Here is a 22827-nt window from a genome sequence, read left to right as displayed (position 1 = left end):
AAAATCCTAATGTACTGCAATTTGTAGGAATACACTATGCAAATGTCTACGTTGGAGAGGAACTGATCTTAATTTTTTGAATCCTAAATTCAAAAATCCCAACCAAGGGGCTTACTGGTTTAGCTCAGGTCAGGTACTCATCCCTAAACCACTCACCTAATTCAAGGCAATGGACATGATAAGAACATGAGGCTTTCATGCCAGATATGTGGACGCTGAGGAACAGTGTCCAGGAGAATGGGGCATGCCAGGCAGACAATCTCATAGTAGAGTACACACATATTTCTTCCCATGTATCCAATTTCATAAACTCCCTTGTCTGATATAATGTAATTTCATCACACAGAACAACAGATAGCTTGACACCTCTTACTGAGAAACTATTCAAAGACATCCCAGCTGCTACATTTATCTGATTCCCAGAATGAACAGAATCAAGTCTGGATATGGTTGTACACAATTTTGCAATCTATGGGCTAAATGACAAATTTAATGATCCTCAAAACAGTAGAGTCACAACCTTCGCAAAGGGTCTAAAATCAGCTCCTGCCATGTGAGAAATTACCTTGAGGTACTGGTAGTGAGAAGTAAGGGGAAAGAGGTGAGGGAGATTAACATACTGTGGATAAGGTACAAGTGGGCTGAAAGACCCATACTACCCAAATATAGGCCATACAATGTTCCTGATCCTTTTTTTCCCTTCCTGTGTCAGCTTTCCTCACCTATGGTGAGGTAATGAGGATCAGAATTGAGTTTGAGCAGGGGTCCAACAGACTGAAGCTACATGGAGCCAACAGACACACTTGTCTATTAGAAAGATTGCAAAGGCAAGTACACCTAGTCAATAGCTGTATTTCACAAATTAGCCTGGTGAGTAGCTGTGGGTTTATTCCACATTTCTTGGGCAGAGGACAAGTGAGGCCAGAATGGTATCATCTATGGATGGCTGATTTAAGACCTCATAAATGTTGAACACTTAAAGTACCTCATGCATCTTTAGTGAATTGTGAATATTTGGTACATCTTGGTTCTTCTTTCACTTTGTAGTTCCGAACACGTATGATCTACTTATTTTTATATCTCTCCAATATACCCCTAATGCCATTTGCTTCTGTACTGTTTCATCTAGCCTCCTTATTTTTTATTTTTCTTATTTTCTATAACAGAATTAAAAAGTCTTTTTTAAACGTTTTATTTATTTGTTTGTTTATTTGTTTATTTATTTAAAGTAATCTCTACACCCAACATGGAGTTTGAATTCACAATTCTGTGATCAAGAGCTGCATGCTCTTCTGACTGAGCCAGCCAGGTGCCCCCAAAATTCTTTTTTTTTTTCTGAATTAAAAAAAAAATGTTTATTTATTTTTGCGAGAGAGAGAGAGAGAGACAGTGGTGAAGGGGCAGAGAGAGAGGAGGACACAGAATCTGAAGCAGGCTCCAGGCTCTGAGCCGTCAGCACAGAGCCCAATGTGGGGCTTGAACTCATGAACCATGAGATCACAACCTGAGCCAAAGTCGGATGCTTAACCAACTGAGCCACCCAGGTGCCCCGCCCTGAAAATTCTTAATACAACAAATGCATATTACAAATTTAAAAATCACGTATAGTTAAAATTACCTTTGAAAATCTCTTAAATCACTGTAAAGCAAAATGTGTAGTGTTTACGAGCCATATTGGAGGCTGCCACGCTGCCTCTCAATAAAGTCCAACACAGTGGATTTTTCCTCCTGTGTTGGAACAGATTGCTCTTTCTTCAATTGAGCACCAGAGGAAGTTGTTGGTTTCTATTTAGGGACTCTAGATGTGCACTCAGATTGCTAGGTGTCCACACTGCAATAGGCAGGAAACTGAGACCAGCTGAGGAATTGACACATTTATGTCTTCTCTCTCATGCTTACCCTGAACAGTCACTTGCTGAGTGAAATGATCTGATGCCTCTTTCTCTCAGGCCCACTTGAATTCATATGAATTAAATGTGTGTATGTTGTTTTAGAATACAAACATAAAGTGATGAAAGACAAACAGGATATTTATAACTTAAAAACCTTTAGAAAGAAGAAAAGAGAAAGTGACATACACTGGTCACAGCTACAGATTTTATCTCCTATCTTGCTGAAGAGTTGAGTGAAGGAGATCATAGGACCAGCAGATCTCACAGACATTCATTTGTTAACTCACCCCCTTAGTAAGGAATAATTTCAGTATGTGTGCCCCAGGTTCTGTCTTCTGGGAGAATTTCCCCTGTTTATATCTCACAGGGCCATCCCTGAGAAAGAGCTTAGGGAGATTCCTCTGAAGAGGGAGGACTTGACTATTTTAGGGTGTACTTTTTGTTGGCATATACGTTTGGACTGTGGCTTGTCTTAAGGGTTAAGCAATAATAACAGCACCCTATGCAAGGATTGAGGGTTTTTGTTTTTGTTTTGTCAGTACTTCTTTAAGACTTTAGTTAGCTGCCTATTGTTTTCATTTTGGGGGACAGTGAGTTTGTTAATAACCCAATCTAGAAGGCATTTGTGGTAAGGAGTGTAAGATGGGGATTTACCAAACCTGTGACAGATGGTCATCTTTAGATCAATGCAATACTGTCCAGTGATAGGTATTACAAAAATAGAATTCCCATAGTAGCCATCTAGATGGGGGAAAAGGTGTTCCCAATTCCCTTAAGTGTTTTCCTAATGCGGTCTTGTACTCGTACTACATTTTGCTAGTCAGTTTGTTCTTTTATTTTCCTAGATGACTATTTCCTAACATCTCTTCTGTCAAACCCCTAATACCTCCTTTCCTACTCTCACTCACAACTGATGACCACCATAACAATAATTACCACACATTTAGTGGCATAACACAACACAATGTATTGTCTTCTAGTTCTATGGGCCTTGACACAGGTCCTGCTGGGTTGTAAGCAAGGTGTAGGCAGGGCTGTCCCTTTCTGGAAGCTCAAGGGGAGAATCCATCTTCTTGTCTTTTCCACCTTCCAGAGGCCACCTGCATTCCTTGGCTCCCGGTCTCCTTTTTCCATCTGCAAAGTCAGCAACTTTCTGACCCTTTTCCCATCATCACATGTTACTCTGGCCCAATCTTGTGTTTCCCTCTTCCACTATTTTTTAGTAACAGTTTTATTGAAGATCTAATTCACATACCATACAATTCACCTGTTTTAAAGTGTACACTCCCATAGTTTTAGTGTATCCATGGAATTGTTCTTCACTACAACCAATATAGAACATTTTTCATCATCCCCAAAAGACACCCTGTACACCCTAGCAGTCACCCTTTTGTTCTCCCCACCCACAGAGCCTGGCAAGCAAAAATTTTTCTTTATCTATGGATTTGCCTGTTGTGGACATTTACTATAAATGGAATAATACAATATGTACTTTTGTGCCTGACTTCTTTCACTCAGCCTGTTTTCACAGCTCAGTCATGTTGTTGCATGTGTCAGTATTTATTACATCCCTTTCTTCTGCTTTTAGGACTCTTCTACAAATAAAATGCACTTGTTAGGAAGAAGAATTTCTGTTGGCAGTACAAGGAAGGAAGAACAGGTATGGGAAAAACTGATGAATATCCATAAAAAAATACAGCACCCTAACACTTGTTTTATTTTTATTTCATTTTGTTTTTCTTTGTTAGTTATTCTTTTCTGGTTGTTGACAAAATTTCCAAAGGATTCATCTCAAATATAAAAGGAGATTTAGGATTTGAATTGCCATAGGCAAGGTATACAGAAGAAGTCCCTCCTTGCTTCAAAATGAGAACCAATTTGGAAAGCTTCCAGGTTTACCAATAATTGGTTTATTATCATAAGTTTATTGCATTCAAAGTTGAGAGGGCAACTGCTCCTATGGTTCGATTTCGATGTCATGTGGAGGAGCTGCTCCATTCCTTAAGTTGCCCTGTGTTGGAAGGAGTATATTTGCTTCTACAATGGGATTCTATATTTAGATGTCAATTCCTTGAATTTAAGGCAAAGTCTCCTTTTTATTTAGTGGGCTCACCAATATATATCTGTACATCAAGCATTTTTCCTGAGCTCCACAACGAATAGCCATCTGTTCCTGCCCCACGATCATTTCACATGCAACATTTCCAAAGAAAAATTATTTGTCTTGCCCTGGACCTATTTCTTCCTTTGAGTTTCTCATTTCAGTGAATCGTATTACCATTCACCAAATTTCCCAAGGTAGAAACCTTAGTCTTCCCATCACCCATACCCAACCAGTAACTAGTCTCCTGAGTTGTTATCATGAACATTTGTTAATTCTTTCTGCCGGTCTCCATGGCCATTACCAGCACCTTCGTTCAGGCCCTTCACCAGTTCTCATGTGTAAGACTGGTGAGTTGAGCCCCTCTTCTGTCCATTCTCCACAGTGTAGCCAGGGATACAGAGCTGATCACATGATTTCTCTTTCTAAAAGCTTGTACAATGTTTTACTCATTGCCCTTAGGATACAGTTCAAACTCCCATATAATGTAAGATATCTATTTTCTGAGCCTTGTATACTCTCCAATATTTATCTTCCTCTCATCACCTTACCATCACCAATTTCATGTTATCATATTTTCCCAATCTGCTTATATTCTGCTTATATTTCTCAATCTGCATATTTTCCCAATCTGTTTATATTCTCTTTACTGTCTGTGTCTTTTTATGTATCACGTCTCTTGCCTGAGAAACCCTTTTCCCCTTTCCTCTGGCTAACTCATATATGTTGAGACTCAGCTTAGTCACTAATATCCTTTAGAAAGGATGTTTCCAGACATTTCCTGCTTGAGCTAAATGCTCCTACCTATGTGCTTCATAACTTCTGTATACTTAACCAATACCATGATACTTATCACATGGTTTTATCTGTTAATTTTATTTTATGTTTTTCCAAGCACATTATAAAGTCCTTTATGACAAAGACTATTTTTTTGTGTATCTTTGAAAGCTGAGAACCTGCCAAAGAGCTGACAATTGGTTAGCTTTCAATAAATTTTGGTTAAATAAAGGGAAAAAAATTAAATGACACTTAATGGGTGGTTTGGGAGGGCTATGAAAACACATTTCATCCCCAGTATAGTTAAGTTTTTTTATTGTGGTAAAATACACATAACAGAAAATTTACCATTTTCACCATTTTAAAAAAATATTTATTTGTTTTTGGGAGAGAGACAGACAATGCAAGTGGGGGAGGAACAGAGAAAGAGGGGGACACAGAATCCAAAGCAGGCTCCAGGCTCAGAGTTGTCAGCACAGAGCCCGACATGGGGCTCGAACCCACAAGCCATGAGATTGTGACCTGAGCTGAAGTCGAATGCATAACCAACTGAGCCCCCCAGGAGCCCCCCATTTTAACCATTTTTAAGTGTATAATTCAGGGACATTAAGTACATTTGAATTGTGGTGCAAACGTTACCACTAATCCTTGCCAGAACACTTTCGTTATCCCAAACAGAAACTCTGCGTACATTAAACGATAACTCCCATTCTACCCTTCCCACAGTCCTTAGAAACCTCTATTCTACTTTCTGTTTCTGTGAATTTGCCTATTCTCGGTAACTCATAAAGTGGAATCATGTAATATCTGTCCTTTTTTAATCTGGTTTATTTCATTTAGCATACTGTTTTCAAGGTTTGTTCATGTTGTAGCATGTACCAGAATTTGATTTGTTTTTAAGGCTAGAAAACATTCCATTGTATATGTATACTACATTCTGTTTGTCCATTGTCTGTTGATGGACACTTGGAGTGTCTTGCTATGAATATTGGTATACAAGTATCTGTTTGAGTCCCTGGTTTAAATTCTTTTGAATATAAGCCTAGAAGTGGAAGTGCTGAATCCTATGGTAGTATAGTTTATGTTTACCCTTGTGAGGGATCACAACACCTGTTTTCCAAAGTGGCTGCATTTTACATTCCCACCAGCAGTGAACAAGAGTTCCAACTCTTTTTTTTTTTCATAATTGAAGTATTTTTATTTTATGTACAATGAGTTGACACTAGGTAGGTATCTTGGATATCTGCAGTTAAGGTAGGTATCTTGGATAACCCATTCAAGGAAGTTCAGTTAATCCAACTTAATGAAGCCTATATCCTTCGTGTCCTGACAGAAACACCAGCAGCACATATTGAGGCTGTATTTCCAGTTCAGAGCGTGCTGGTTTGAGCAGATGCAGCAAGAAATGAGAATGCTGGCCACATTTCCTTGAATGGCTCCAGTAGAGCTGCTGGTGATCCATCTTGTTTGCTTGGATGCGATGAGGCAAATGGCTGAAAACGGGTTCCAGTTTCTCACATCTTCACCAACACTTCCTTTTTACTCCCTCCCTCCCTCCCTCTTCCTTCCTTCCTTCCTTCCTTCCTTCCTTCCTTCCTTCCTTCCTTCCTCCTTCCCTCCCTCCCTTCCTTTCTATGCTTTTGAGCATGTACTAGTATCTCCTTGTGGTTTCAATTTGCATCTCCCAAATGGCAGTGATGTGGAGCATCCTTACATTTGCTTGTTCACCAATTGTATATCTTTTTTGGATAAATGCCTTTTCAAGTCTTTTTCCTCTTTTTATATTGGTTTGTTTTTTGTTGTTGAGTTGTAGGAATTCTATATATTCTGGATAAAAGATATATGATCAGCAAGTATTTTCTCTCTTTTGGTGTGTTATCTTTTCACTCTCTTGATAGTGTCCTTTGAGTAACAAAAGTTTTAATTTTAATTTGGTCCAATTTATCTACTTTTTATTGTTGTTGTCTATTTGTTTTTAATGTCATATCCAAGAAATCATTGCCAAAATCCAATGTTAAGAGTTTTTTTCTATATTGCCTTCTAAGAGTTTTATAGTTTCAGCTCTTATGTTTAGGTCTTTGATCCAGTCTGAGTTAATTTTTACATATGATGCTAAGGTAAGGGTCCGGTTTCATTCTTTTGCATATGGATATCCAACTTTCCCAACACCATTTGTTGAAAGACTACCCTTTCTCCATTAAATAGTCTTGGCACCCCTCTTGAAAATCATTTGACCACAAAATGAGACTTTATTTCTGGGGGCTCTATTCTATATGTTTATACTTATACCAGTACCATGCTGTTTTGATTACTGTGGCTTTATAGTAAGTTTTGTAATCAAGAAGTGTGAGTTCTTCAACTTTATTTTTCTTTTTAATATAGTTTTGGCTGTTTGGGGTCCCTTGAGATTCTGTGTGAATTTTAGAATGGATTTTTCTATTTCTGCAAAAAATGTCATTGGGATTCTGATAGAAATATCATTGAATCTGTAGATTGCTTTTTGATAGTATTGAAATCTTAATATTATTAAGTCTCCAATCCATAAACATGGGATGTCTTACCATTTATTTCTGTCTTTAATTTTTTTCAGCCACATTTTATAGTTGTAAGTGCACACTTATTTTTCCTCCTTGGTTAAGTTTGTTTCTAAGCACTTTATTCTTTTTGGTGCTATTGTAAATGGAATTTTCATTTTAGATTGTTTATTGCTATTATATAGAAATAGCAATATAGAAATATGCACTCTTTTTGACTGTTGATTTTTGTATCCTGTAAGTTTTCTGAATTTTTTATTAGTTTTAACAGTGTTTGTGTGTATGTGTGTTGTGTGTGTGTGTGTGTGTGTGTGTGTGTGTGTGTGTAGAATCTTTAAGGTTTCTACATATAAGATCATGTTGACTGTGAACACAGGTAATTTTACCTTTTTCTCCCCCCCCCCCATGTGGATACCTTTCCTTCCTTCCTTCCATATTTTTTCTTTTCCCTCCCTTCTTCCCTCCTCTACCTCCCCCTCTTCCTCTTCCTCTTCTCCTCCTTCTTTTTTCTTCCTCTTCCCTCCTTCTTCTTCCTTTTCTGCTTCTCCCTCTCCCTTACTCTTTTTAATGTAAGTTTTTACCCTTGTAAATGTCCCTATTAGAACTACTTTTGCTACATTCCATAAATTTTGATATGTTTTATTTTCATTTTAATTTTTACCAATGTATTATCTAATTTCACTTGTGAGTTCTTCTCCAACTCATTGATTGTTTAAGACTATGTTCTTTAATTTCCACATATTTTTGATTTTTTAAACTTCCCTTCTATTTTTGATTTCTAGTTTCATTCTATTTTGCTAAGATGATGCATTGGGGGCACCCGGGTGGCTCAGTTGGTTAAGCATCTGATTCTTGGTTTCAGGTCAGGTCATGATCTCATGGTTTGTGAGTTTGAGTCCTGTATTGGGCTCTGCTCTGACAGCGATGACAGCATAAAGCCTGCTTGAGATTCTCTCTCTCTGCCACTCCCCTGCTTGTGCACTCTCTCTCTTTCTCAAATTAAATAAATAATCCTAAAGATGTATGATATCAATTTTTTAAAATTTATTTAGAATTGTTTTGAATATATGTATGAAAGCATATATATATATATATATATATATATATATATATATATATATATGCTGATTAGTGCATACATGCTTATACTTATATCTTTTTGATGAATTGAATCTTCTGTCAAGATATAATGTCCTTATTTATCTCCTTTTTTTTATTATGAAATTTATTGTCAAATTGGTTCCCAGACAACACCCAGTGCTCATCCCAACAGGTGCCCTCCTCAATACTTATTTGTCTCTTGTAACAGACTTTAACTTTATTTCTACTTTGTCTGATATTAGTATAGTCATCCTAGTGCTCTTTTGATTATTGTTTGCATGGAATATCTTTTTCCACCCTTCCATTTTCAGTCCCTTTATGTGTCTTTGGATCTAAAGTGAGTCTCTGGTAGACAGTATATAGTTGGATCATATTTTTAGTATATGTGCTGCCGAAGCGAGCACAGTTGGATCATATTTTTAAATCAGTTCTGCTAGTCTCTGCCTTTTGATTGGAGAGTTTAATCCATTTACATCTAAAGTAATTACTGATAAGTGATGAATTACTAAATCCTATACCTGAAACTAATATCACACTATATGTTAACTAACTGGAATTTAAATAAAAAACTTGGAAGAAAAAATAAAATAATTACTGATAATAAAGAACTTACATTTGTCATTTTGCTATTTCGTTTTTATATGTCCTATAGTTTTTTGTTTTTCATTTAATCCATTACTGCTTTCTTTTGTGTTTTGTTAATTTTTTTGTAGTGACAGATGGTGATTCTCTTATTTCCTTTTGTATGTATTCAATAGCTATATTTTTGTGACTACAATGATAATTGCATAAAATATCCTAAAGTTATAGCAACCTAATTTGAATTGATAACTTAATTTCAATTGCATACAAAACCTCCACTTCTCTACAGCTGTATCCCCCTCCCCACCCAACTTTATGTTACTGATGTAACAAGTCACATTTTTATATATTATGTACCTATATTAGTTTCCTAGTGCTACTCTAACAAGTTACCACATATTGGGTGGTTTAAACAGTAGAAATTTGTTATCTTACAATTGTGGCAGCTAGAAGTCCAAGATCAACATGTCAGCAGGACTGCTTCCTTCTGAGGCTGTGAGAGACAATCTGTTCCATGCCTCTTACCTACATTCTGGTGGTTTTCTAACAATCTTTGGTGTTCTTTCACTTACAGAAACATCATCCCAGTCTCTGCCTTCATGGTCATATGACATTCTTTCTGTGGGCCTGTCTCTAAATTTCCCCTTTTTATAGTTACATCAGTCATATTGGATTAGGGGCCCACCATACTACATTGTGACCTCATCTTAACTAATTTTATCTGCAATGACCTTATACAAAAACAAAGTCATATTCTGAGGTACAGAAGGTTAAGACTTCAACATATTAATTTTGAGGGGGACATAATTTGACCCCAAACAGTGCCCAATAACATAGATTTGTAATTATTTTATGCATTTTTTCTCTTAATTCCTTTATCAGAGATCTTTATGTCTTCATAGAGCTTCAAGTTACTGTCTAGCATCCTTTCATTTTAACTTGAAGCATTTCTTGTAAGGCATTACTGAATGATAGTGAATACCCTGAGTTTCTGTTTACCTCGGAACGTCTTAATTTCTCCTTTATTTTTCCAGGAAAGTTTTGGTGGCTATTGAACTCTTGGTTGACAGTTTTTATTCTTCATCACTTTAAACATTTCATTCTACATTCCTCTGGCCTCCAAGGTTTCTTGTGAGAAATTGGTTGATATTCTTATTGAGGATCCCTAATACTTGGTGATGGTTCACTTTCCTCTTGCCACTTTCAAGATTCTTTCTTTAGCTTTGGACAGTTTGCTTATAATGTGTCTCAACTGGATCTTTTTGAGTTTACCCTACTTTGAATTCATTGGGCTTCTTGGAGTCATAAAATTTATGTATTCTTGGACTTGTAGATTTATGTACTTCATCAAATTTAGGATGTTTTACATTATTTCTTCGAATAGTCTTTTCCCCTTTCTCTTTTCTCTTCTAGGACTCACATAATGTGGTGTTGGCATGTTTCATAGTATCCCACAGGTCCCTTAGATTCTGTTCACTCTTCTTCATTCTTTTTGTTTCTGCTTCTCAGACTCCATAATTTCAATTGTCTGGTTCTCAGGTTTCCTAATTCTTTCTTCTATTTGTTCAAGTTTGCTGTTGGATCTCTCTAGTGAATTTTTCATTTCAAATGTTGTAATTTTCAGCTCCAGAATTTCTGTTCACTTCTTTTTTAAAATTTATGTCTTTGTTGCTGTTATTATTTTGTTTGTACATCATTTCCCTGGTTTTCTTTAGTTCTTTATCCATGTTTTCCTTTAGGTCTCTGAGCATATTTAAGTTTTCTGTAGTAAGTCTGATGTCTGGGCTCTTTCAGGAATGGTTTCTGTGAATTTATTTTGTTTCTTTGAATAAGATATATTTTTCTGTTTTTATCTATACCTAGTGATTTGTTGCTGAAAATTGGAATTTAGCTATTATAATATAGTAACCTCTGGAGATCACATTTCTCCCCCTTCCCCAGGGTTTGATTTTGTGTGTGTGTGTGTGTGTGTGTGTGTGTGTGTGTGTGTGTGTTGTTGAAGTCTGTAGTAGTCTGTAGTTTTTTAGTGTTCTCCCGACTATTTTTGCAGAGGCCAATCCTCTGCATATGATCACTGAAGTCTCTGTGCCTTTAGCTGACATTTGGCACTTGTTTTTATCGAGATTTCCTTAAATGCCCAGAACTCTTCCAGTGTTTGTAGATTGATTTTATGCTAGGGCATTCCTTCAGCACTTAGGTAGGCTTGTTCTGAGGCTAGCAGTCTGCTCAAGGTGAAAGCTTAAGATCTTCTCAGACTTTTTCTGAGCATGCATCTTGCTTGGATATGCATGTGGCTTCCTAAATTCCCCCGCATATTAATTTCCCAGTTGCATCCCAGGTTTTCCTCTGTGCCTTAAATAGTCTGTTGTGTTTCCACTTGTAATCTCTTGCCCCAGAAGTCTGTGGGTCTGTAGTCATCTTGCAAATTTATGAGTAGTGTCCACTGCTTTTCCTGTATGATTTCCGAGTTAGACATAACAGAGACAAGCTCCTTACCTCAGTCCTTTAGGTATCCACCAGACAATTTTGAACAGATATACACACTAATTTGCAAATAAGGTCTTCCCTACTCCTTCCAGTTTGAGTGATAATACTGGGAACTAGGCTACCACCACTTCAAGACCAAAACCACTGCCATGCTGGGGAGGGGTAGACTAAGGGTGAGTAAAAATGCCACAAAACTTCCCTACTGTTTGAAGATCACTTTTTATTATTATTATTGTTATTATTATTATTATTAGGTGTTTGGTTGGTGGCTGTAAACCTTTGAGTGTTTTCCAGAGATCCAGTAAGATTGGTTTAGTTTCTGCTTTTAGAAAATATTTCTGTGGGGAGATGAAAGCTTGGAGCTTTCTAGCTGCCATTTTGATGATGTCTTCTTTTTCAACATAGTTTTGCCTTCACTTGGACTTTGACCAAAGGACATTAGAGGCCTTGGCATGAGACCCAAATGAAGGTGGGTGCAGTCACAAAAAATGGGAACAAAGACACTCTTAGCCACTACAAGAAACTTGGAATAAGAACTTGTTTGGGTAGTTAAAGTTTTATAGATGAGGAATCCACTAGGATATTGGATGACAGTTGAGAACAGATAAGCTTCTGAAATGTTCTGTCCAGGTAGTAAATTGCTCAGGGAGCTGGTGCTTGCTGACAGTATGGGACAGCTGCAGTTACATGCTACAAATGGTAGGGTCTGTTTCTGGATGCAAATTGATTCCAGCTCATGAAGGGTTTTGAGTAATGCCAAAAATGATCTAGTAGAAGAAAATGTGAAAATAATGAGATGGCTGGTTCTGGTGCTAAATTAGAGCCTCCCCTCAGGGCTGAGAGAACCTGTCTAATTCAATTCATTCCTAATGGTAGCTGTCATATCAGTTTGTCCTAATCCTGACTGTGGTTCACAGCTGTATTTCAGAAGTGACTTGGGAAGGTAAGCCTTTAGTAATTGTCTCCATCTTTCCATTTCCAACCTCTTTCTCCTGCCGGTAGCACCCCTACCTCTCCTCTCAGTCTTCTTCTCTGACTACTTATCCTCTTTGCCTCCTACTCCCTCAGTGAAAATAATACTCCAAGGAAATAATCTGCTAAATGAATTCACATTAAGGTGTACATATTGAATAAGACTTGAGTGTAAACATGTTCAGGGGCTGTTTGCATTTTAACAGCAATCTATACTTCAAGATAAAAGAAAAGATGTCTAATTGTGAAGCTCTAATTGTTACCTGTTCAATAGGAAAAAGAATTTTTAGAGGAGCTTGTTCCAACTCAGTATTATTCTGTTTCCTAGGTATTCACTACTCCAGAGCGCATGAAGAAATACAAATTATAAAAGAGCTTTAAAAAAACAAATTTGTTCTCCCAATGTGCAATGAAGCTCTGGGGCTGATTTGAGTATATCATTGCTGGATAACAACCTTTTACATTCGTCTAGCCAGAGACACTAGGGATAAAGCCAAGACCTTGATTATATTGAGAAGTTGAGTCAAGGAGATTTTCACCTTGCTATAGGAAAAGCTGATAAGAAATAATAGAACAATCTAATTTAGGATCTTGAATATTTTAAAGGATAATAAGCAGCCTCCATTCCTTTTCATGGCCTTTTTTCCTGTCATCATCAGAGAATCTTCTTTGGGATACAGTACACAAAGTGGTCATTGGGGGGAGTGGGTAGTGTCAGTGCTAGAAAAATGGGTACCAGGAAGTAAGAGCTAAGAGTGGGAAACACTCTTCATCATGATTGAATCTAAACTCTCCTAGCTTCTGTTTCTTCCTCTGTAATGTGGGAACAATAATATCTATTGAAGAGAATTAGAACTCTTTTGATTGTAAGCTATAAGAAGCCATGTTGAACTAGGTTAAGTTGGGTGGGGGGGGAAGGAATTTATAGGCTTCATTCTGGATGTCCAAGGGGCATTGGCTGGATCCTGAGACCTAAAGAATCCCTTCAGAACTTTCTGGCTCTCCATTTCTTAGCTCTACTTGTTTTTATTTGGATTTATTCTCACACCATTTTAATTTTGTGTCAGCTAAGAAGATCTAAAAAATGTATCTACCAGCTTAACAATTCTAATGGAAAATCTCATTCAGATATCAGTCCCAAGGAAGATTACATTGCCTTGCTCAGGTTAGATGTCTAAACCCTAGCCAATCACTGTGTGGTGGGATTTGTTGATTGGCCAGCCTAAATCATATGTGTGACCCAGTGACTTGGCCAGTATACCATAGATCCTTTCCAGGATCACCTTGCATGGAGGGAAAATTCCCTGAAGGATTCAGGAAGCAGAGGATGGGAAAGTATGCTGGGCATAAAAATATTATAGCTATTATAATCTATCCAACCTACCACTACAGGTTAAAGAATCAAATGAGCAGATACAGGGAAGCTGTTCATAAAATGCAATCATAATTAAAACTTTTTATTCAAATGATGGTAAATACCATGATCATTGAAATCAAGAAAGCTGCACTGTATAAAGATGGCTTTATTATTATTATTAAGGATGGGAAAAGATGAACCATTCAACATCTGGTGTGAAATAACTGGATAGGCCTCTGAAAAAAATGAAAGTAGAAGCCCTACCTCTCACACATAACAAATGGATTAAAGATTTAAATGTAAAAATGATACCATAAAAGTACTAGAAGAAAACATGAGAAAATTCTTTTATAATCTTGGAATGGGAATGGTCTTCTAATCATTATTCAAAATTCTGAACTCATAAAAATATGACTGATGAATAAAACTACATCAGGGGCGCCGGGGTGACTCAGTTCATTAAACATATGACTCTTGATTTCAGCTCAGGTCATGATCTCACAGTCATGAGATGGAGCCCCGTGTTGGGCTCTGCGCTGAGCATAGAGCCTAAGATTCTCTCTCTCTCCCTCAGCCTCTCTCCCCTGCTAGTGCTCTCTCTCTTTTTAATTTTTTTTAATGTTTATTTATTTTTTGAGAGAGAGAGAGAGAGAGACAGAGCACAAGTGGGGGAGAGGCAGAGTGAGAGAGCGAGAGGGATACCAGAATCCAAAGCAGGCTCTAGGGTCTGAGCTGTCAGAACAGAGCCTGATGTGGGGCTCAAACCCATGAACTGAGAGATCATGACCTGAGCCGAGGTCGGATGCTTAACTGACTGAGCCACCAAGGTGCCTCTCTCTCTCTTAAAAAACAAAAACAAAAGAATGACATCAAAATCAAACACTTGTATGGTGAAAAACATCATTTGAGAAAAAGTCAAAAGGCAAAAAACAAATGGAATAAGAGGCAGTAATGCATTGGAGGTGGCCTGCACTGGCTCACAGGAGCTGATTATTTAATTTTCAAGAATTTTGAAAGCTGATTATCAAACACAGCCATTATTTAAAATTAAGTCATACAGGCTTATAATTAAACACAGAATGTTACAAACAAAGATAAAAAATACTCCAAACGCATCCCTTTCTAATTGTTTAACTACATTTTACTGTCATCCATGCTCTTGAGGTTATTTATACGTATTGTGTCTGTACCGTGGAGATATTATATAATGGTCCGCTGCTGCACATCTCTTTCCAATTCCACATTTAGAGATGTCATATTGGTAGCTTGACATTATCTGTGGTGGGAACATTTACATCATGGAAGTTGCCAAATGCTGTGAACCAGGGCATATTTTCCCCAGAGACCACTGTTAAACATTAACCAACACAGCAGTGGAAAACAGTTTTTGCAACTCACATTACAGAGAAAGGGCTAATCTCCCTATATAATGTGTTCCTGTAAGTGAAGTATAAAAATACTATTAACCTAATAGAAACATAAGAAAACTATGAAGTGTCCATTCTTAGAAATAAAGTGCTCTGTGTCATAAGAGAAATGCAAATCAAAACCATCCTGAGATACTATTTTTTTACCTACTAAATTAACAAAATTCCAAGTTAAATAAAACTCTGTTGGCAAGGCTGTGGGGAAACAGACTTTCTCTTACATTGCTGATGAGGATATAAGTTTGTATAACTACTTTGGAAGGCAACTTGGCAATATATATGTAAAATTATTAATATATCAACTATCTGACCCAGCAGCTCCATCTCTGGGAATTTACCCTATCATATAGTATAGAGTGATTCTGTTTTCTTTTCAATAGCAAAAGATTGGAAACAACACAAACATCCATCCACATGGACTGGCTTAATAATCTGTGGAACAGTCATACAATGGAATTAACTGGAACTGTAAAAAACTTTAAGTCATTCTCCAAGTTGAATATGTAAGAATCTCCAAGTTATATTTTCCTCCATAGTTTTATTGAGATATAACCAACATATAACAATGTATTTGTTTAAATTATAGAACACAATGCTTTGATGTATGTATATCTTGCAAAATAATCACCACAGTAGATTTAGTTAACATCTATAACCTCATGTAGTTACATTTTTTTTCTTGTGATGGGAACTTTTAAGATCTTGTAAGATCTTAGCAACTTTCAAATATACAATACAGTATTTTTATCTATAGTCATCATGCTGTACATTATATCTCCAGAACTTGTTTATCTTATGACTGAAAGTTTGTACCTTTGGATCACCTTCACTCATTTTGCTCACCCCTACCCCTTGCCTCTGGCAGCCACCAACCTGTTCTCTTCTATGAGTTTCTTTGTTTTTTTAGACTTCATATATAAATGAGATCATACAATATTTGTGTTTCTCTGTCTGACTCATTTCACTTAGCATAATGCCCTGGGGATCCATCTATATTGTCCAAATGGTAGGATTTCCTTCTTTTTTTATGACTGTATACTATTCATATAGTATTCAAATATAATACTTTCTTTGTTCATCAGGTTACATTATTAAGTGAAAAAAGGCAAGGTTAATATCAGAGTGTATATCACATTATATTTTGCATAATTAAATAAAAATATAGTTGTATGTGATTTGCATAAACAAACTGGAAGGATAAATAAGAAACTAATGGAAATGATAATGGGGGAGGTTGCTATTAGGATGTGGGAACTGGGTGTGTGAAAAATGGGGTGAGATCAAGACCTGGCATTATCTTTTTACACTAAAATAAATGTTTAACTATTTCAATGTTCTTTTTTTAAAAATTTTTTTTAATGTTTATTTATTTTTGAGAGACAGAGTACAAGTGGGGAAGGAGCAGAGAGAGGGAGACACAGAATCCAAAGCAGGTTCCAGGCTCTGAGCTGTCAGCACCAAGCCCAATGCAGGGCTCAAACTCAGAACCTTGAGATCATGATCTGAGCCAAAGTCAGCGCTTAACCAACTGAGCCACCCAGGCACCCCTCACTGTGCTACTTTTTTATAAAGCTAAGTGAAAAGAAAGAAAAGCTTCACTAAAGAACTTGGTTGTTTATTCCACTAGACATTCAATAAATAGTTATTGAGCAGCGACCATGTGACAGGCACCGTCCTAGGAACTGCTCCCAGAAGACAGCACCAGACCATGTAAGCTGTGAAGAGTTTAGTGGTTGTCTTTGACGTATATCACTCTTGAAATGCCACATCTTCTATTACACCCATTCAACAGTTCTCTCATCCCATCTGGTCTCATAATCACTGCCTCAACATGGGGAAACAGCCCCCAGGCCCTTCAGGTCTAGTGACCATTTAATGCTTGTGTCTTCACTGTGGATGTTCTTTGTATATGATTTCACATCTCTGTTTGTCTTTCTTTTTGAGTGTGTTGTTTAATGTAATTGATGGAATTTGATATTTTAAAAGCTCAGGGCTTTCATTTTATGGACCGTGAACGAAATAGACAATTCCTGTGAATTTACATTCTAGTGCTGATCAGAGAAGGGCTTTGTGAAGAGGCGATATTGAACACAGACATGAAAGTTATAAGGGAAAGTGCTTGTCAGTATCTGGAATTATGCTTGTAGGTTCATAATAATTATTATTTTTGCTGCCCTCAGGGGAATTGCAAAACATTACACACACACACACACACACACACACACACACACACACACACACTTACCCTTATTTACGAATATACACTGCTGCCAAACTAACGCCTATTTCCAACTGATTGCTTACCTGGTAATGATGATAGCTTTGAAAGGAGTAAACCGCCTCTGGTCTCTTGCTCTGGCTCCCAGTAACCAAGGTCACAGCAGACATTTCCGCGGCCTCTGGCTTTGATTGACAGATATACCTCTGGTTGTGGGGGCTTTGTCCTCATTCCAAATGAAGCTAAATGGCCCATAAAATTAAACCCTGACCTTTTAAATATCATATTCTACCAACCAGAGTAAACAACACACTTGAAAAGAAAAAAAAAAAAAACAAGATGTGAAAATGTATACAGAGAACACAGGGGAGAATAAAACATTCAATTTTTACTAGACCTTGACAGTCATGGTGGGATTTTTTTTTGCCATGTTGGGGTCACCTATATGAGACTGGTTTGGAGGAAAGAACACTGTTGGGTAGGCATAATGTTGGGGGGCATGTGAAGAGCAGTTTATGTGTGTTTAAAGAAACTCACAAATTCTTTAGCTTTAAATCACAACTTACATGATCTGGTGCCTGTTTTCTGGGCTCCTGTAGTACCTATGCTCTCTTTTGTCCCAGCTTCTACTGCATTTTTTTTTTTGTTGTTGTTGTTGGTAATTGTTGATTAAGTGGTGAGCTCCTTAGAGGAAAGTACTGTACATATTTCCCCCATATCCCTAGAACCTAGCACAGCCCTGACATTTAGAAGCCTCCTTTGAAAGACTGGGGAAGACATGTCCTATGAAGCAAGAAACTGGATAACCTTGTAGACATCTCTTTGGTTTGCGAGAGTTAGAGTCCAAGAGGCATGCTTTGTTTTTCGGTTGAATGAGTTGATGGACTGTGGGTGTTTTTGGTAACTGTTAAGATTTCCTCCTCCCAGTTACTCTGCACTCTACATGTACACATAGTGCAGCTGGCTCAGCACAGCTGACTGTGACAGTTCTCAGCTCCGTGCCAGCTGGTTAGGCTCTCCCATGAATTTGTCCCAGAGTCTCCCACACCCTGTGATCTGACTGTAATCCAATCCCCTTCCTTAGACTTCTCTGATCACCCTCCCTGTGTTTTCCTCACCTCTGTCCCTTGCTCTATGAGCTGCTCAGACTTCAGCAGCTATGTGGGACTAAAGCATGCTCTGAGTTCATCCACAGAGCATGTGCCGGGACAGCCAAGTACTCCAGGTTTGAATAAAATGACCCAATCTATTTGGTATTCACTGGGCAGTCACATAGGGACATGTCCATTCTGGGATGTCCCTCAACAGGGCAGATGCTGCCTCAGCCAGATTTGCCAAAGGTCCTTAAGTCTGGCTCCTGGTGGGAGGCTGGGGAGGTCAAAGTATACCTTCCACTGCTGCCCTGCCACGCTCCTTGTTCTACCGCCATTTTGCCTTAATAATGAGTTCCCATAGGAGTTCCTACCCCAAATTTCATTTGGATTCCTCCCAATTTGATATCCCTCACCTGGTCTGTAACTGCAAATTTAAAAGACTCAAAATAGCAGCTTTCATAGACAAGGGACTATTTCATTTCTGGGAGTAAAGAATTGGCACTGGCTAATGAGTTATATTCCAATGTACAATGCCCTCTGATTGTGTATTATATATTAGCACTCTGGACTTGAAAGAGACAATTGTGTAATGTTTGCCCATTAATTGAGAATAATCATCTCAGCTGCACAGTGTTGCATACCAGCCAAGCTTGTCATTCTCTGATCCAACAGCTTTTAATTGTTGTGTTGCCCTTTAATGGCAACCATTCTCAGAGTTTAGAGAACAAAAACAGAGACTTACCTAAATATCAGCTCCTTCCCACCCTGAGAGAAAAGAATCCATTTAGATGGAAAGGATTTGCGTTTTCTAATCCCTGGAGAGTGATCATGCCGTAGCAATTTCCATTATCCATCAAGTCTAAATGCTAAGGCCATGGGATTGCTTCTTCCTAATAAAGTTAGGAAATGTAGCAGACAAGGAAAAGGCTTGCATGATTACACAGTAAGCTGGAGACTAAAATAGAAGAGATGCCTTAAAATCATTATCAAGACACTTTTGAATGCAAGTAACAGAAAATCTAAATCAAATTGTCTTATGTCAAAATTTTTATTGGTTCACATAACTGAAAAATCCTGGGGTGGAACTGCTTCAGCATGTCTAGATTCCAGGGCTCAAAAATATCTTCAAGCTTTGGTCCAATGCTCTCCATATCGTGAGTCTTCTCCTCTACTGCTGCATTCTTAGATGGGCACTCCCCTTCTCAGGCAAGATGGCAGGTGGCAGCTTAGTTCCAGGCTCACATCTCTGGTGAAAGTTCCAAGATGGAATTTCACTAGACCAGCTTGAGTTACGCTCTTTATTCTGAATCCATCGTGATGGCCAGGGAGAATGGAGTATATTCACTGGCCACACCTTAATCACGCTCACCCCTGTGGGTGAAAGGCAGGGTCAAATCCATCAACCTGAACCATGTGAACTAGCAATAGAAAGTGGTCGTGTGTCCCCAAGAAAAAAAACAGGCACTGTTATCAGAAAAATGGGACTGGATACAGAACAAGCAAGAAAAACTGAGGTACTGTACTTTCATCTCAACTTCAGGAATGAATGTCTTTGTAGGTTGGTAATTTAAGCTTAATGTCTTCTCCCAGAACTCTCTGTATAATAAAGATGACCATTTACCAAGTATCCGACATTGTGTGGAGTGTTTACATATATCCTCTCATTTAATCCTTGCAACTAAAGAATCAGGCAGGTATGATTAACCCCTCTCTTCTAAATGAAGGAATGGAGGCAGATGGAGATTGAGTAACATACATGCTCCAAGCCACACAACTATTAAAAGGTGAGTTATAACTCAACTGGAGCCTAACTCCAAAGTACTTGCCTTTTCTCCTTTTCTGTGTTTCCCAAACTTGCCCATTTGCAAGACTTTCTGGAGTGCTTATTGAACATAGAGGTTCTCAGGCACATTCTCTCCTCTACTCCCAGCTCTGCCCCAGAAATTATAATTCAATAAGTCTGGGCTAAAGTCTGGGAATCTCTTTTGTTAACAAGTGTGCTCTGTGATTCTTATGATCAGACTAGTTTTAAAATGCACAATATCATGCTGCCTCCCACAGGTTAAAAATACCTGCACATGGCCACTGCCCAATGCTGGCTCCCTTTTCCTGTCTGCTCCTTTTCTCCACAGAGCATGTAAGGGAATTGCTTTAGCTGCTGGCTATGCTCAGTTCACTCTCTAGAGCAGTGGTCTCCAAAGATGGGGACTAGGGGGCATACAGAGGTTCTGGTGGTGTCTGGGGAGGCAATATTTTTCCTGTTTTTTTTTTTTCCAATTTCTATCTGATTTTTATTTAAAAAGAGAAAAAATTCAACTTTACCAAACTTGATATCCAAATTGGCACTGGTATTCTCCTGAGGCACCTGTGAGGCATTTATGATACCTGAGGTGTCTTCAGAGGAGGGCAGGTGGTCCCACAATGCACAGAGATAATGATGCTTCCATCCTTTGCTAGTTTCCAGGCCCCTGAAACCTTATCTGTACCTACGGAGAATTACAGATCCTGTCCCCCAAAGTCCCCAGGCTTAGAGGGTTTTGGAGGCCAGTTTTACAAAATCATCAATAAACATATAACCATTATGTTATGCCTGTTTCAGATGATGGAAAAGGGAGGAAGGCCACTCAGATCTTTTTATGAATTAGTATAACTTTTGTCCTGCTGACAAGGACAAAACAAGAAAAGAAAAATGTAGATGTAGGATTCCTAAACAAAGGACTAGTAAACTTAATTTGGAAGTGCAATGAAAACAATAGATACCCATTTGCAATGACGTGGATGGAGCTGGAGAGTATAATGCTAAGTGAAATAAGTCAGAGAAAGACAAATACCATACGATTTCACTCATATGTAGAATTTAAGAAACAAAACAAATGAGCAAAGGGGAAAAGGAGAGAGAAAGACACAAATCAAAAAAGAGGCCCTTAATTACAGAGAACAAACTGATGGTTACCAGAAGGTAGAAGGGTGGGTGGGTGAAATAGGTGTGGGTTAGGGAGTCATGGAGGATTAAGGAGTGCACTTGTCGTGATGAATGCTGGGTGATGAATGGATTTGTTGAATTACTATATTGTATACCTGAAACTAATATAACACTGTATGTTAACTAACTGGAATTAAAATAAAAACTAAAAAAATATAGATAGCTGATACTTCAAATAAGTAGGATCCATGGAACACAGCCATGCAGTGTCATTATTTTCTTCCTGCTATTGTCCTTAAAAGCTGATATATGGCACTGGTTCTTTCTTACCTATGAATAAATGAAAATCTATAGTCTTTTCTGGCCACTCCAAGTAAAAAGTCTTTTGATCATGAAAAACTGTCTCAGTTTATGCATTAAAACGTATAGTTCTAGATAACAGTCGAACTTCTAGCACTACAAAGTTAAAGCTTATCCTCATCCTCAACCTGGGCCGGCAGCAGGTGGAAAGTTTGGAATAGACAACAGGGTATTATCTCATCTGTTTCCCTCAGTTGATTTCCTCTTCCATCTCATGCATTCATTAGTTAGTCTCTGACTCCTCTGGGGTTGAAGTAGGGGAAGGGAGGGGAGCAGTAGGAAAGCTCCTACTTGCCCAGCACTATTATGAACTGTTCCCAGAACATCCTAGACTGGGCGGAAGTTTAAAGCTAACTTATTTTTTTTTAATCATGGAACTCTCTATGGGCTTTCTTTGAGACCCCCTATTTCTGAGAATCTCTCACCTACAATTTAATTCGTGCAAAAGAATGCACCCTTTCTACTTAGTTTCCACCCATGACAGCACTACTTCTTTATAGAAGCTGATCCTCTCAAATGGAACTAAGATGATCCCACAAAGGCACATATTCTCTTATGCCCCACAACTGGCTCATAATAAATATCTCCACACTTCGCTCAGATAAACTCTGGGAATGTGGGGTTTCTCCACTGCCTCTGTTTGCTCTGTGTTGGAGCGGCTAGCAGCCAGTCTCTCCCGGTTTAACTTTCTGAGATGTTAGACACAGTCTACACTGTTCTTCGAGTTCTAGGAGACTTCATGGAAGAGCAAGGGGCCTAGATCCCAGATTTCATTTTTAAAAAGATGGTGGAACTTGTTCTATTAGATATGAAGACTTATTTTTATTTTTTATTATTATTTATTAAAAATTTTTTTGATGTTTATTTATTTTTGAGAGAGACAGAGACAGAATGCAAGTGGGTTAGGGGCAGAGAGAGAGGGAGGCACAGAATCCGAAGTGGCTCTAGGCTCTGAGCTGTCAGCACAGAGCCTGACATGGGGCTCGAACTCACGAGCTGTGA

General features: G+C 38.1%; 1 long non-coding RNA gene and 1 pseudogene across 3 annotated transcripts in view; one reads left to right on the top strand and one right to left on the bottom strand.

Moving 5' to 3' along the window:
- The window catches only part of LOC132661093 (uncharacterized), a 73699-nt gene that overhangs the window by 8676 nt on the left and 42196 nt on the right, over positions 1-22827 (top strand). Inside the window, exons 2-4 of one of the 3 annotated variants that reach the window (XR_013550060.1) lie at positions 3481-3552; positions 11880-11943; positions 15611-15733. This is a non-coding gene — a long non-coding RNA (uncharacterized LOC132661093). The remainder of the gene's footprint in view (positions 1-3480; positions 3553-11879; positions 11944-15610; positions 15734-22827) is intronic. The other 2 variants (XR_013550059.1, XR_013550062.1) reach the window with 2 other exon arrangements.
- Positions 6061-6551, bottom strand: LOC132661092 (small ribosomal subunit protein uS14 pseudogene; annotated as a pseudogene).

This window comes from Panthera onca, chromosome D1 (assembly GCF_046562875.1).
Source record: "Panthera onca isolate mPanOnc1 chromosome D1, mPanOnc1 haplotype 2, whole genome shotgun sequence".
In the NCBI taxonomy this organism is placed as follows: Eukaryota; Metazoa; Chordata; class Mammalia; order Carnivora; family Felidae; genus Panthera; species Panthera onca.
The sequence above is the reverse complement of the archived record's forward strand: the minus strand, read 5'-3'. Positions and strand labels throughout refer to the sequence as shown.